The sequence below is a fragment of the Taudactylus pleione genome, unplaced genomic scaffold, assembly GCF_031769625.1.
Source record: "Taudactylus pleione unplaced genomic scaffold, aTauple2 ptg000133l, whole genome shotgun sequence".
Classification (NCBI taxonomy): domain Eukaryota; kingdom Metazoa; phylum Chordata; class Amphibia; order Anura; family Myobatrachidae; genus Taudactylus; species Taudactylus pleione.
In genome coordinates this window covers 2,166,011-2,180,736 of record NW_028284535.1, presented here as the reverse complement: position 1 = coordinate 2,180,736, position 14,726 = coordinate 2,166,011, and the positions used below count along the sequence as shown (strand labels likewise).

The 14,726-nt window shown below is 43.5% G+C and overlaps 1 long non-coding RNA gene across 1 annotated transcript; it reads right to left on the bottom strand.

The window, feature by feature from the left end:
- Window positions 1-6,484: 6,484 nt before the first annotated feature.
- Window positions 6,485-13,217, bottom strand: LOC148523452 (uncharacterized). The gene is made up of 2 exons (XR_015878467.1): window positions 12,955-13,217; window positions 6,485-6,997 (listed from the first exon to the last, which is right to left on the bottom strand). It is a non-coding gene; the product is annotated as an uncharacterized LOC148523452 (long non-coding RNA).
- Window positions 13,218-14,726: the final 1,509 nt, after the last annotated feature.

The window sequence follows — 14,726 nt, the reverse complement described above, 5'->3', positions numbered from 1 at the left end:
TTGTTTGCAGGTGCTTGCTGAAGGTGCGTTTTTGGCGTCACTTAAAACTTCATTTTAGCGATTTTAAGCCATGCTTCCCCCACTTGCAAGTACCCCAAATTCGACAGGACTACTTATTTTCTCGTTAAAATACTGCTTAATGCTATTCTTCACCACTTGTGCAAAGCTTCTATATAGAGGCAATTGATTACCCTATCTTTGACAACACTTTTCGCCTGTTTGAGTTTTGCCGGGACGCGTTTTCGTGTCCTTTGGAATTGAATAAGGTGAATAGCGGGGACGCGCACGAAAAGTTTTCGCATCCAAATCATGCCCATGTAGGCGAAAAGTCAGTCAGGCGGAAAAGTATCGCGGGTGCGAAACTAATTGAATAAGGGCCTAAGCGCTTAAATCCATTTGCAAAAGTGTGATAGGTAAACGGATGAGGGTGATAAATGGAGTCTCATACCCCAAACACTGCTGGTAACAGGAGCCTTTATTCATTGTCAGAGAATTGTAAGCTGTGACTTTGTTTCCAAGTCAGATACTTTACCCGTTGAGTGCTAAGGGCAAGTGGGGCTCGTCCTCAGCATATATCTCAAAAGTTCTAAGGACAATTCCCACTAGAGGAATTTTAATGCAGGAAAAATATACTTGCCTGTCTCCAACTGGCAAATTGATTATTGCCCTTAAATTGGTCATATAGAAATAAATGTGTAATCTTATAATAAATATTTGGTTTCACCATCCAAAAGTACCATATCATTTTCACTCTTTAATGAATGAGTATTAGATATTGATTGGTGCAATCAAGATACGTGTGTGCAGGTATTCCAATGCGAGAGCTCACCCCACCTGTTGTATTTATTTCTATATGACCAACTTAAGGGCAATAATCAATAGTTTCCCTTACTTAAACCAAGCTGCTGCAATTTACTTAAGTGACTTCAAGTTTAACCACAATATTCTTGTCTTGATTCCGTAGTAATGATCACACAGACACACTGCGGGGATAATTTTATTTTAACACACATTCTTTAATACATTTTCTTATCACTATCTTTCTATATTTTAATTAATATTTCGCTAAACATCTTGTCCTAGAGATAGAGGGACATTTTAAAGTATATCTAATAAACGTTAAGTTTTTATTACTAATAATACATCAATATTATTGTGCGCCACTCAGAGGACAAGACTTTTTTTTTTTCTTCCTTTTTGTTTTCTTGATTTACTACTACATTTGTCCTTGGTAGCACCCCCATATGAAGATTAGATTTCACTAATTGATATCTCAATCGGGGCTCTTTCTAAGCATTACTATAGGTGTGTGCAGATGTAATACCTCTTTTCCTTATGTATCTATGATACCTATTTGGCCTGGAGAGCTATTTGCACCAAATTATCTAGACCCTATACCGCCTCGAAGTATATCCATTTTACTGGTAATCCCATGTTCCCACCAGGTCTAGATAACTCTGGCTATTGCCAGTGGAAAAAGAAGGGTATTGCCTTAATTAAGGACAATTTCGACCCAGGTGGAGTTATTCTCCCTTTCTCTACCCTCCATACTGATGCCTATATTCCACATAGACAATTCCATATGTACCTTCAAGCCACTCATTATGCTCGTTCTCTTAAATTCCCGGTTCATTCCTCCAATTCGCCTGATCTTCTGCACAGTCTCCTGTCCTTTCTCGTGCTACACCCCTATTAGACTAAGGGCCGTATTCAATTTGAGGCGAAAAGCCGTTTTCGCGTGTGTTTGACGGAAACTTTTCGCCGATTACGTAATTTTCGCCTGGTTTGATTTTACTCTGTATTCAATTTGGAAGAGGCGGAAAGCCAATGCAATGTAATAGGCGGAAAAGTTTCGCCTATGAATAGCAGGCGTAAAAAAGTGCAGAATTGAGGTTTTGGGGTGCAACATTGCGGGAACCCCCGTGCAGCCTTCAGACAGTCCCCCAAAGGTAAACTGTGTCAATTTTTAAAAAAAAAAAACACTTAAGGACACCCCAAAAAAATCACTTTGAATTTGGGGGCGAGAAAAAAAAGTGTTGGGGGACAAAGTTAAAAACTAGCGAACTTGACTCTGGGGGGGTCCCCAAGTATGCCCCAGGTGTTCTTTTCATTGCAGGGGCTTGTGGCAGGTGGATTTTTCACGATTTTTTTAAATTAACTTTAGCAACTTTAAAATATTCTGACCCCCATTTTCAAGTACCCCAAGTTTGCTGGGATAAGTTATTTTCTGCAAACAAACCTCCTGAATGCTATTCTGCACCACTTATACAAAATTTTATTTAGCAGCTATTAAGCCCGTTTAACCACTTAACTGACGTTGTCGGTTTTGATGCGAACGCAGCCAGCTGTACTTCAGCTGACAAGATGTGTCCGCACTCCCCGGCTGTGTCTTTGAAGATAAAATTTGTTCTATACATGTGCAGAACAGATCTTTTCTGACTACCCGGACTTTCCTGCGGACCAGGCAATTTCTGACCGATTTTGCTGGAAAAATCGTTAGTTAAGTGGTTAAAAACAAAAAGTACCTTCAGCAAACCATACCTAACCCCCATGTCAGAGCATCTTTTGGGGGTGTCAGGCTGATTTCCCCAAATCTGTGAGCACTTTCCGCTTGTTTAAGTTTCGCCGGGTCCCGTTTTCGACGACTTTCAAATTGAATACGGCAATACGCGGCCACGCGCGCGATACTTTTCCGCCTGCAATACAGACAAAGTAGGCGAAATGTCCGGGAGGTGAAAAAGTATTGTGGGTCCGCTCAAATTGAATACGGCCCTAAGTATCTTACCACAGATCTGGTGGGGAGTTCGCATGACAAGGTATGGAAACATACATTTTTATCATGGAGCAGAGATCTGACTACTGTCACTTCCATGGACTGCTTGTTGTATGATGCTACTCTTACATTTTTGCGCTGTTCCTGGCTACAAGAGGTTCACATCAATACTATTAATAGAGCATATATCTCGCAGGCTCCCAGGAGCTTTATGGTGCAAGAGGAGACGGGTGATTGCTTAAAATGCAGGCGCCCGAATGCTACGTTTTTTCATAATTTCTGGACATGCCCTAAGATCGCAAAGTTCTGGGGTAAGGTAATGATCTTTATTAGCTCATTTTTCACCTAAAACTTTATAGTGATCCTCTGGCCTTATTATGTACTAATTTCACAAACTGGGATTTGGGCCATGATAAATCTCGCATAGTCCCATTACTGACTGCCATTGTCACCGTAGCTAAAAAAAAAGTCATTTTATGTGCCTGGACCTCCCCTTCACCTCCCATTTTGGGAACGATTAAGTCTATTATGCTCCAGACACTGTATTATGATAGATAAGCAGTTTTCCCTGCGCTGGAAGCAGGGGTTACATCCTTTTATAAAAAATGGGGCGCATATATTGAATCACTCGACTCCCCTACACAAGCTCAGATTTTGAAGGTGTTTGAGACTACCTCATGGTATTTACACAGACAGTTATCTTGATACAGAAATTCTTATGTATAGTATTTCCTTTTGACCAATTGTAACCTGGATGTTCCTGTATATACAGGGGCGTAACTAGAACTTTGTGGGCCCCATAGCAACATTTTTAAGAGGCCCCCCCAACTCAGGCCTCAACCAGAGTGTATACATATATATTAATGTGTATACGTGTGTGTGTGTGTGTGTGTGTGTGTGTATATATATATATATATATATATATATATACACACACACACATATATATTTAGTTAGGGGTTCACTTGGATGACATGCAGCCCCAGTCAAATTATTTATATATATATATATATTAATAATAAACAAACGGAGCACAAATCTTTAAATTGAGATTAGTCCCAAGTAATTAAAATTATTTAACGTGGGTCTATGTGCAATGCCTCGTATATTGGGCCGGCGTTCTTCCTTCTTTTCAATAATCACTGTATCCACAACACAGGTACTGAATTGCTACAAATAAAATAGAAGCACCATAGTGCATTATCTCAATATTTATTTAGAAAACAAATTTCCATCAAACATATGTCTTGAATGGCGTACCGAAAAAAGCGGTCAGACCACCGCAACTATACAGAACACAAAATCAAGTCTCCGGGCTGCTTGTTCCTTCTATTTTATTTGTAGTAGATATTATATATATATATATATATATATATATATATATATATATATATATATATATATATATATGCCTTATTAATATTAAATCCCATGGCAGCAGGTAGTTGAACTCTCACTGACCCTGTCAACCTGGCCGTCACTAAACCTGCGCTGACAAGATAGAATACTACTGTGCCGGGCAGCAACAACACTAATCCTCCATACCTACAGTGTTGGAGGACAGAGTTGCGGGGCAGAGGAGCCTGAAGGGCTGGCCAGGCTGGGGCCTGGAGCCAGTGAGAAGTGTTAGGGGTGAGAATGACTGCAGGACAGGGCTGGTGGTCAGCGGCTGCGGCACAGTCAAAGAAGCTGCCGCAGTGTGGAGTGATCCCGGGTGAGGTGGCCAGCACGAGGACCCTGGCTCAAGATTCCTGCAGTAGTGCCCGGGAGCAACACAGCGGTGTGATAGATGCCCTGTCGGAGGACCCCCTGTGATGACCAAAGGACCCCTGGAGCTTGGAGCTGCCCTGCCCTGCCTGCTAATCATCAGGAGGCCCTGCTGCCAGAGAGGAGGTCACTGAAGAGGGAGGCGCTACCAAGACTATGCTGCCGTCGGATAAGCCACCGCGGAGGCAAACTCAGTGGAGGACCCCTGCTGCTGGGCTGCAAAAAACAGGCAGGCAGTGTGCAGAGACGCCCACCCACTTCAGGACCTAGGCTGAGAGGACCCTGCTGACAGGCGCCCAGCTGAGAAAGGGAGCCCACTGCAGAATCAACACCATTGCCAGAAAGTCACTGCCTGGAAGAAGAACGCACACCCGGACCACCTTGTAGTTTCACCTATAGGTGCAGGGGGTTGCTCCCCTAAGCCGCCGGGCCCCATAGCAAGTGCACCCCCTGCACCCTCTATAGTTACGCCATTGTGTATATATAGTATGTATACTCAGGGGATATGCTCTGTACATCACCCTGATATTGACCACATATTCTCTCTTCATTGATTCTACTGCAACGCTGCCTTCTTTTCTTTCTTCCTCCACCTCCCCTCCTTTTTTCTAATATTTGTATTTTTTTTCTGTTATCTATCCAGATATCCATATGTATTGTTTTGCTTTTCTTTGGATATTATAATATTGTTCATGGGCTATTTTTGTAGTGTTATACAATTATTATTCGAACTGGGACTATATTTCTACTTCCCTAATGTATGTTTAGTGGCTGAATCTACACACCAGTTTGCTTTTTCCATGTTACTTTTGTATAACTATTGCACATTGTCATTTACTGTTATTGATATCATATTCAATTTTTTTCTGTCACTTGATTTTTGAAAAATAAAATTATCTTTTAAAAAAAAAAAAAGTATCCCTGAGCTGCCATATTATTCCTACACATTTTATTCCTTTCATTCATGAAGATGCAAATTAGCGAAAAGCACAACATGAATATAAACAAATGACCGGCGCTGGGAGGTCCTGTTAAATTGGTGTCAGTTAATAAAAAAAAAAAAGATAAATTGTGGCAAAATATAGATATTATGATATGGTGAGTAATGTTTTTTGCTGTTAAAACTGTGTCCTTTGACAGATCAATAGGATGCTGCTAATTCCTGTGAGTCACAATGGGGTAGATGTATGAAGCTGTGGAGTAGTGGAGAAGTTATCCCTGGCAACCAATCAGCTTCTACCTATCACTTTATAGAATGTACTTGATAAATGCAACCTAAATTACCTGCGCTGCTAATCGCCAGGACAGCTGCTTTTCGGAGGAGCTTTCCCCGCATCGGCGCAATGTGTTAAGTATCCCATACGGCCCCCGATGATGAATAGGGCCCTGAGTGTGGCGCCCCCTATCTTTTTGGTTTTACACAGATTTTGCACTGAACAGGTGTATTATTCGGTGAGGCTGACAACAATTATTATATGTGCACAAACTATTTTATTTATTTGTTCATTTTATTATTAAGTTTGTCGCACTTTTTCACTAAGTGCTAGGTTTATTTTTTGGGTATATATCTATATCATAAAGAAATTAATATCAGCAGGATCCATTCCATATCATATAGCACTTCTGTATAGTCACTGTAAATTCTGCCCATTGCCACTAGATGGCAGCACTAGTTTTATATGTTCCTCATAATCACTTGACAAGCTCACGATTGTCATATAAGAAAATAAATACATCTATTATATATTTGAGTATAAATAATATTATAAAACAACTGTATACTACATCTAATTATTACACATGGACAACCACTGACAGGAATATACTAAGAAATAATAATAATAAAACATGTATTGAGGGGTAAATGGTGGTTGCTATACTGCTCATAACAAGGCAATAAAAGCTTCTAATGATTGTAAATATGTCAATAAGCCCAAACACAACTGTGCAAACATCATTTTATTCTTCTATACAGTATTTTAGCACAGGAAGTAAAAATCACATTGTGCAAATTCAGACAGAACAGTCCTGTGCTCCCTGCAGACATATCAGGAATTCCCAGCTTGTCCTTTATGCAGAAACCCGGTCATTTAGGTGTAAATAACATTATTATTACATTATTAGTACATTTTAAACTAAATTTTAAAAAATGAACTTTTATTTGTGATTTCTCGGGATAAGTTATATTCGTGCCTCCCCTCACTATAAAGCTGCTTTTCCCCTGCTGCCAGGCTCTTTGCATTGTGATATGGTCTGCACCTTTGCAGTTTTCTTGTATTATCCATAATACTGACGTGAGGTCGTCGTGCCGAACGCCACCATATAATATATGATTAATACAATCCATATGATATGAAAGCAGATTCCGATGCCTAGTGCCACCATATTTAGGGTAAAGGCTGTTCTGGAATTTTTGGATGCGGAATCCGCGTCCTGGCGCTGTACAGAGTCCCGCGTCTGGGGAAAGAGAGAAAGGTGACGAAAAGTAATTATTGTTGGATTTTATCCAATATGGCAGCAGTGTGCTTTCCACTCCAACCCCCTGCATTCAATATACAATATAATTGTATCCAATAGGTAGATGAACATTTATATGTGAAAGTTTTCATAACCTTGAGAGAAATTTAGATGTTTCGCTTTGTATGTAAATCTGCTGAGATTGACCTGAGCTTGGGTTGCAGACAGGAAGGCCAGTGGGAATTGGGAACAGAAGACCCAAATATACAGCATTGGAATTTCCCCGTACTATGACAGAGTAGGGAACTATTTCCCATTGTTGTTACAAAGCTGAGTCATTGTTCCCTTTTTTTCAGCCATGAAGACATTGGCATACATGCCCACCCTCCCGCTTCTTCCGGGAGCCTCCTGAAAATTGGGTGCTGCTCCTGCCCCCCCCCCGGAGAGGCAGGCAAACCTCCCGGTAGCTACCGACCCCTCCCCCCATCCCGCGGTAATAAGAGATTCCTCTGCAGCAGGTTCTCGCTGAATTGCGTCATTTTGGTCCCGCCCCCTGCTTCACAATGCCAGTAATCTTGGTATTGTGTAGGGGGGACAGAGCCAAAATGATGCGAGCGCGCAGCCACACCCAGCTCAGTCCGCAAATGCCGTCCACGCCCACTCAATTTGCCGATCTGGCTGGCCCCTCCTGGAAGGGGCAGCCAGAAAGTCGTCAACCCCGGACATTGGGGCTTATTTGTAACACTGCATTTAGGTGTAAATCATACTTGCCAATTCTCCTTGATTATAGTAAAAATGAGGGAAAAGGGGGATTGAGGGGAAACCCCAAGCACTGGTATTAATATGTGACAGCAGAGAAAAAAACTCCTTAATCATAAAGTCATAATTGGGAAATAGTACCCAATAAGTAATGGGAGGTGCACCCAGAGAGTAAACTACATAGTGAAAGAAAAAAAAAAGAAAGTACTCTATATTGTAGGGGCACAGTTCTCTGCTATAATAAGATAAAACTTAACGTTTATTAGAAATATAAATAAAAATAAAATTCAGGACAGACAAAATGGAGGACAAACAACATATATATAGTTAAGCAGGGTATTTGAGAATAAACCAAGAAAGTCGGAAAATTATATAACCATCCGATGGTTACCTGCTGGTGATTGAGTATGAAAATAAAATCTATTCTATTAGAAAATGAGATCAACCAATGAGATAAATAGAAGTCTCATATAAGGATATACAACATGCAAGAGACCAAAAAATAGTCAAAAATGATTCATATTATGTAACCAAGTACAATGAAAATGGGTCTTTATGACATCATATATGGTCTCTAATGGTTGCAAAAACATGATACATTATAACATACCCATAATAAAATCTGAAAGTAGCCTGGGTGAAAAATCTAATGTCATGACGTCTCTCCCATAGTGCGCATGGAGAGAGACGGAAGCTTTAGTTCAGAAGAGAACTCCAGCCTCCGGCTAACGCGGCGCTGCAGGGAAGGAGCCGAGCGCCTGCTGGTAATAACATCTCAGCGGGCATCCAGCTTAGAGCCTCCCTGCGGCACCGCCGGGCATGCATATGAATCATTCTATATTATCTGAGCTACATCAGAAGATAGGTGAGTAATGGAATCTTTTTTTTTAGGGAAATCGTGGAATTCTACTGGACAAGGGGACCGATCACCGGGGAGAAGGTAAGTATGTGTGAGTGTGTTTAGTATGTTGTAAAACTTTACTTTCTACGGTGTGTGAGTACTGACATTATTTTACAATTTTTTTACAGTGAGGGTACAGGTGCCAAATTTTACCCCTGCATCTACCGGCCAGGGGAGCAGAGAAGAGCCCCAGGCTTCAGCCTAAGTCTGGGGTGTTTGGGAGAGGGGGAACCTTTTAATTGGGGGGTCCTCACCTCCCGAGAGATCCCTGGCTTGGGCTGACTAGATTGGGGTGTTAATGCTTTGGCCAGGGTGAACAAGTGAAAGGGTTCACCTCGGCTAGTTTCAGTCCGGTGTTGGTTTTAAAAATAGGTGGAACCCCACACCATTTTTCCCCCCTATTTTTAAAACCAGAGCCCAGTGCTGGTTTATAAAATACAGGGGATCCCTACACGTTTTCTCCCCCCCTATATGTTTAGAACCAGAACTGGCTCAGGAGCCCGTGGCTGGTTATGCTGGGGGAGGGGGCCTCACCTAATTTTTAAAATAAATTCACCCTTTCTTTGAATAATTACAGGCAGAAACATACACTGATCACACTGATCTGTGTATGTTTCTACACACATATACTGTACATACACACACACACACACACAAATATACTGTACATATACACACATAATATACAGTATATACACAAATATATATAGTACATACACCATACACACACACATATAATATACATAGTTACACCACGCACACACATATATACTTACATATAATATACATACACCACACACACATAATATATACACACACATATAAAATACATATACCACACACACACATAATATACATACACCACACACATAATATACAGTCAGGTCCATAAATATTGGGACATTGACAGAATTTTCATATTTTGGCCTCTATTCACCACCACAATGGCTTTGAAATGAAACAAACAAGATGTGATTTAACTGCAGACTTCCAGATTTAATTTGAGGGTAATTACATCCAAATCAGGTGAACGGTGTAGGAATTACAACGTTTTCTATATGTGCCTCCCACTTTTTAAGGGGCCAAAAGTAATGGGACAAACTAAACAATCCTAAATCTAACTTTCACTTTTTAATACTTTGTTGCAAATTCTTTGCAGGCAATTACAGCCTGAAGTCTGGAACGCATAGACATCACCAGACGCTGGGTTTCATCCCTGGTGATGCTCTGCCAGGCCTCTACTGCAAATGTCTTCAGTTCCTGCTTGCTCTTGGGGCATTTTCACTTCAGTTTTGTCTTCATCAAGTGAAATGCATGCTCAATCGGATTCAGGTCAGGGGATTGACTTGGCCATTGCATAACATTCCAGTTTTTAGCCTTAAAAAACTCTTTGGTTGCTTTTGCAGTATGCTTCGGGTCATTGTCCATCTGCACTGTGAAGAGCTGTCTAATGAGTTCTGAAGCATTTGACTGAATATGAGCATATAATATTGCCCGAAACACTTCAGAATTCATTCTGCTGCTTTTGTCAGCAGTCACATCATCAGTAAATACAAGGGAACCAGTTCCATTGGCAGCCATACATGCCCACGCCATGACACTACCACCATCATGCTTCACTGATGAGGTGGTATGTTTTGGATCATGAGCAGTTCCTTTCCTTCTCCATACTCTTCTCTTCCCATCACTCTGGTACAAGTTGATCTTTGTCTCATCTGTCAATAGGATGTTGTTCCAGAACTGTAATGGCTTTTTTAGATGTTGTTTGGCAAACTCTAATCTGGTCTTCCTGTTTTTTGTGGCTCACCAATGGTTTGCATCTTGTGGTGAACCCTCAAGACAGCTCTTTGGATCTCATATTGAGAGTCGACAGCAACTGATTCCAAATGCAAATGTCACACCTAGAATCAACTCCAGACCTTTTACCTGCTTAATTGATAATGAAATAACGAGGGAATAGCCCATACCTGTCCATGAAATAGCTTTTGAGTTGATAGTCCCATTACTTTTGGCCCCTTAAAAAGTGGGAGGCACATATTGAAACTGTTGTAATTCCTACACCGTTCACACGATTTGGATGTAATTACCCTCAAATTAAATCTGAAAGTCTGCAGTTAAAGCACATCTTGTTTGTTTCATTTCAAAACCATTGTGGTGGTGAATAGAGGCCAAAATCTGAAAATTCTGTCAATGTCCCAATATTTATGGACCTGACTGTATATATACATACATATATCCACGCACACACATACATACACCACGTGCACACACATAATATCATACTTGCCTACTCTCCCGGGACTGTCGGGAGCCTCCCGAAAATTGGGTGCCGCTCCCGACACCCCGCAAGAGGAGGCAAGTCTCCCGTACATCCGCCACCCCCCCGCGACCGCGGACACCCCCCCGCTCCGCCCTTTACAGCTGCCTGAACCCTCCCTGCTGGACCAACCTGGCAGCCCCCTCCCGGAAGGGGCTGCCAGAAAGTTGGCATGTGTGAGTAACATATATATATATATATATATATACACACACACACACACATCTAATATACAGTATACACACACACACACACCACGCACACACACATATAATATACATAAACCAGGCAGATACATATATACATACACACATATAATATACAGTATATACACACACACCACGCACACACACATAATGTACAGTATATACACACACCATGCACACACACACATTTAATATACAGTATATACACCCACCACGCACACACATATAATATACAGTATATACACAAACACCACGCACACACACATATATAATATACAGTACATACACACATACACCACGCACATATAATATATAGTATATACACACATACACCACGCACACATATAATATACAGTATATACACATACACACATATAATATACATAAACCATGCAGACACATATATACACACACACATATATATAATATACAATATATGCACACACATACACCACGCACACACATATATACTTACACCACGCACACACATATATACATACTAATATAATATACATACACCCCGCACACACACTATATTATATATATATATATATATACACACACATACATATACTGTATACAGTTATACACACACATATATGTATATACACACATACACAAATAATATGTACAGTATACACACACTCCACACACAATATATATACTCACACGCACACACACACACCACGCACACACACCGGGCCGTAGCTAGGGTGGTGTGGCCAGTGCGCCCGCACAGAACGCACATGCTCTGAGGGCGGAACGACCATCTCCACCCGCGCTCACCCCCTGTAATCTGCCGCCTGCTGCAATGTATAATAGTAGCGGTGTGCCTGGCTCCTTCTCTGCTGGGCAGGTAGGATGCAGGGAGCCGGCAGTGACGCATGCCGCAGCAGCAGCACGGGGAGGGGTTCCTCCTCTGGAGAGTCTTGGTCAGATTGGGCCGCCGGGCTAGTTACCGCAGTGCCGGTTCCTTTGGCTGACCAGCCCATCCTTTGGTGACTCCCACTCCCCCGGGCATCCGCCCCTCGTCCCGCTGCCATGATCGGAGATTAGCTCCAATCAGGCAGCACAGCTGTACAGCTTCTGCTTCTGCTCAAAAGCTAAGTCAAAAAAAAAAAAAAAAAAGGACCGACGGGGGAGTTGCTGCGCATGCCCAGCCGCAGCAGTTCCTCCCATAAGCCTTTGCGGAGCTCGGGCCATCAGTCATCGCTAACGGCTCTGCCTCCAGCCCCCGCAGAGCAAAGACACAGTGAGTTGCACACGACACACACATACAGACAGCACCCGCAGCACAGGACCTGCAGCAAGCGTCCAAAACAGGTGTCACCAGAACCAGGTACTGCGTGCGTGCTTGTTTATGTATGTGTGTATATATATATATATATATATATATACACACGCATCATCATATAGACATATATGATGACGGTATAATGTGTAAGGGGGGGAATTTGTCCTTTTTGTATAAGGTGCAAATGGCATTACTATTGTGTGGCGTAATGTGTAAGGGGCGCGACTACAGTTCAGCGTAACGTGTAGAAGGGGCACTACTATTTAGTGTAATGTGAATAAGGGGTACTACTTGTGGTGTAATGTGAATTGGGGCTACTATAGGGTGGCCATGCCCTTTCCCTATGAGACCACCCCCCTCCTTTGGCCCGAGTGCCTGTGGCATGCACTGTCCCTGTTTAAGATTGGGGGGGGGGGCACCAAAGCGCTTTCTGGCACAGGGCACCAAAATGTCTAGTTACGGCTCTGCTCACACACTTACCTGCAGGGAGAAGACAAGAGCAGCAATGCCCAGGGGCAGACAGCAGCAGAGCATATTCATTATAGACAACCCCAGGTAATCCTTATAGACCGGTTGAGGCACCATCATAACCACCGTGGGCTCGGACATCATCACCACAGGATTGGGGTTCCCATAATACCCCTCAGGGGGCCCGAAGGCGCTTGGAGCAGGATTTTGCTGTGGATACATCCTTTCCAGAATCTCCCAACTTCAGTGACCAGTCCTCTCACCAGTGGCTGCGCCAAGACTGAGGCTGGTGTGCGATGGAGGATGTAGTTATATATGGAGGAAGTGGAGAGTCTCTCATACATAGCATATTGCCTAGAGCACAATACACAGCCGAGGAATCCTGCCGCCCTATTCATAACAATAACTTCTGTACATGTACCAGGAAATAGAGATGGCTAGTGAGTGAGTGTCTCGACAAAATTACTCAAATCATTTAGATGTGTGAATCAGTGGTGTATCTAGGGATCCAAGTGCCCCTGGCAATGTAATGGACTGACGCCCCCCTACCCCCCCATGCAGTGCCCCCAGTAGTAATTCCCCAGTAGTAATCTCCCCCTATGCTGCATTGCCCTCAGTAGTGGTCCCCCCTATACAGTGGCTCCAGTAGTAGTCCCCCAATGCTGCATTGCCCCCAGTAGTGGTCCCCCCTATACAGTGGCCCCAGTAGTAGTCCCCCAATGCTGCATTGCCCCCAGTAGTGGTCCCCCCTATACAGTGGCCCCAGTAGTAGTCCCCCAATGCTGCATTGCCCCAGTAGTAGTCCCCCCTATACAGTGCCGACAGTAGTAGACCCAATAGTAGACCCCCCTATACAGTGCCCACAGTAGTAGTCCCCCCTATGCTGCATTGACCCCAGTAGTAGTCCCCACTATACAGTGCCCCCAGTAGTGGCCACCCCCCCTAAATTGCCCCCAGCAGTGGCCACTCCTGTACAGTGCCCCCAGTCGCAGGCACCCACCTTAAATTGCCCCAGTAGTGGCCACCCCTGTACAATGCTCCTAGTCACAGACACCCCCCCATAAAGTGCCCCCAGTAGCGGCCACCCAGAGTCTGTCTGGCCACTGGCGGCCATGTAAACTATGCCTTACATGTAAACTATGTAAGGCAGACCACTCTCACTGTGGTCTGCCCTACACTTGTGAGGCCGGGGACTTGTCCACCCCTTGGCTGCTGGTGGCACTGCCGGACGGCGTCCCCCCTTTGGTCGGCGCCCCTGGCGAGTGCCATCATGGCCAATGGGTAGATACGCCCCTGGTGTGAATGATTCCAGTCACTCAAAGTTAGATGTGTCGAGATACCCACCTCTCTAGCCTCTCACAGTCACACAGTCAGAGGGAGCCAGTAGGCAGTTACAGTGTGTCAGTGTGGTGTGTTAATACTGTGGTCTGCGGCAGCTCGGCAAAGTCCTCTTTGATGTGATCCTGCAAGTGTGCCCATGCCGCAGTGCAGGGCTGCAGGGGGCGGAGCTGTCAGCGACTCACTCAGAGTTGCGCAGCTAGCGCTGGGTCCCGAGGTAAGTGCACTGACTCGGGAGAGTCAGTGCCGATGGATGATCAGCAGTGCGGGGCTGCGGGGGGCGGAGCCATCAGCGACTCACTCTGAGTCGCCGGCGCATCTGCTTGCCAATACTCAGTAGTCTACTCTAGTCTGCACAGCCTAAAAGAATCGTGTCCCGAGACACTGTCTCGAGACACTCTACTGAGCTGAGCCATGTGGCTCAACTCAGTAGAATGAATCATTCT